Source organism: Arachis ipaensis, chromosome B03, assembly GCF_000816755.2.
Source record: "Arachis ipaensis cultivar K30076 chromosome B03, Araip1.1, whole genome shotgun sequence".
Lineage (NCBI taxonomy): Eukaryota > Viridiplantae > Streptophyta > Magnoliopsida > Fabales > Fabaceae > Arachis > Arachis ipaensis.
In genome coordinates, this window is record NC_029787.2 from 115028126 (window position 1) to 115030235 (window position 2110).

Here is a 2110-nt window from a genome sequence, read left to right on the forward strand (position 1 = left end):
TAGCTCCACGACCTCTGCAATGGGAGGATCTGTTTGCCATGTTTGCTATTTTGAGAAATCAATGAATCACAGAGTAATAGGGATTCAGATCTTCTTCCTTCCAACTCGTTGATCGGAACAGCTATGTTCACCAAGAAAGAATCTTGCGAAATAGCCTCTCATGAAACTCTATTGGATGAGTTTGAAAGAAGAGGTAAGAATGGGGGAAAGAAAATGTCGAAAGAAAAATTAAGGATAGAAAGAAAATGGCAAAATTGGATTGATCTCAATTCACAACTTTTTTTTTTTAATAATTTGATTCGCAGCTTGATTGCTCTCCACGCTCACCGCACCATGAAGAAAATCTCATGCCCTAAGCTGTTCAAGCTGTGATGTTGATGCTTTGATGAACCAGAAGGGATCAAGAGAGGGAGAGAAATAAGTTCTTCTCATTGTTGGAGAGAATGAAAAATCCCCCTTAGAAAATATTTGTTGAGTTATTACACCTGCCAACTAGCTTCACAAGTGGCAACAGCAAGAGACCTATATTCAGCTTCTGCAGAGGACTTGGCAACTGTGGTTTGCTTCTTACTCTTCCAGCTAATGAGCGAGTTCCCAAGCATGAAGCAATAACCGGAAACGAGCGACGAGTATCGGCACAGGTAGCCCAGTCAGCGTTGGCAAATCCAGTGAGATGCAGATTAGAAGTAGAGGAGAAGAAGAGACCAGTTGCAGGTCGGCCTTTTAAATATCGGAGTACACGAAAAGCAGCCTGTAGGTGAGAAGTGGTTGCACAGTCCAAAAATTAGCTCAAACGTCCCACATCATAAGAGATATCGGGTCTAGTGTTTGTGAGGTAAAGGAGTTGGCCGATGAGCTGTTTGTAAACAGTGTTGTCTGTTAAAATGGTACCTGATTTCTTTGAGAGTTTCTGACTATAATCAAATGGAGTAGAGAGAGGCTTGCAATCTAGATAGCCAAAATCTCTGAGAAGGTCCATGGTGTACTTCTGCTGATAAATGTGAATTCCAGAGTTAGAGTGTGCTACTTCCATTCCCAAGAAGTATTTGAGATCACCAAGATCCTTTATTTTGAATTTGTCATCCAAATCTTGCTTGATGGAATTGATTTCACCAATGTCATTCCCGGTTAAAACCAAGTCATCAACATATACTAGAATGGCAGTGAAGCTTTCAGATTGTTTCTCGATGAAGAGTGAATGATCATAAAAAAACTGCTTATAACCAGCATCCACAAGAGTCTGAGTGAGCTTAATGTTCCATTGCCTGCTTGCTTGCTTAAGTCCATATAGAGATTTTTGTAATTTACAAATCAAATCTGGTTGTGACACAGCCAAACCGGGTGGTATCTTCATATAAACTTCTTTGTCCAAATCTCCATGAAGGAAGGCAGTGTTGACGTCCAACTGTTTCAAATGCCATTTCTTTGCCGCTGCTAATGCTAACATTACTCGTAGGGTAGTCATTTTGACAACTAGACTAAGAGTATCACCATAATCTACTCCTTGCACTTGAGTGAATCCTTTTACAACTAGCCTCGCTTTGTGTCTCTCTATGGTGCCATCGGAATTGAATTTTACCCGAAAAACCCATTTGCAACCCACAGCCTTCTTGTCTTTTGGGAGTTCAGTGAGACACCAAGTTCTGTTCTGATCTAGAGCTGTCAATTCATCTTGTATTGCCTTTCTCCAACATTCATGTGCAGCCGCTTCCTCATAAGTGCTAGGTTCTTGAGTTGAGGTGATGGCTAGAGAAAGTGACTTATATTTTAGGGTTAGTTTATCATATGACAAGTGTTGTGAGATAGGATATAAAGAATTAGAGTTGGCAACGTTGCTAGAGTGAGCTGTGTGGGTTGTCATACAATGATAGTCCTTCAAATAAGCAGGCGATTTATTGACTCTTTCAGACTTTCTAGTAATGCAGTCATGTGTGATGTCAGAGTGTTGTGATGCAGGTGCATTATTAGTGTGTGGTGTGGTAATGGGTGCAATGGTGTGTGAGAAAATTGGTGAGTGCATTGAGCTTGAGAAATGTTCATTTGAATCTATGAGTGTGGTATGTGTGGGTGATTGCAAATGATGTGTGGATGGTGTATCATATTGAAAAAG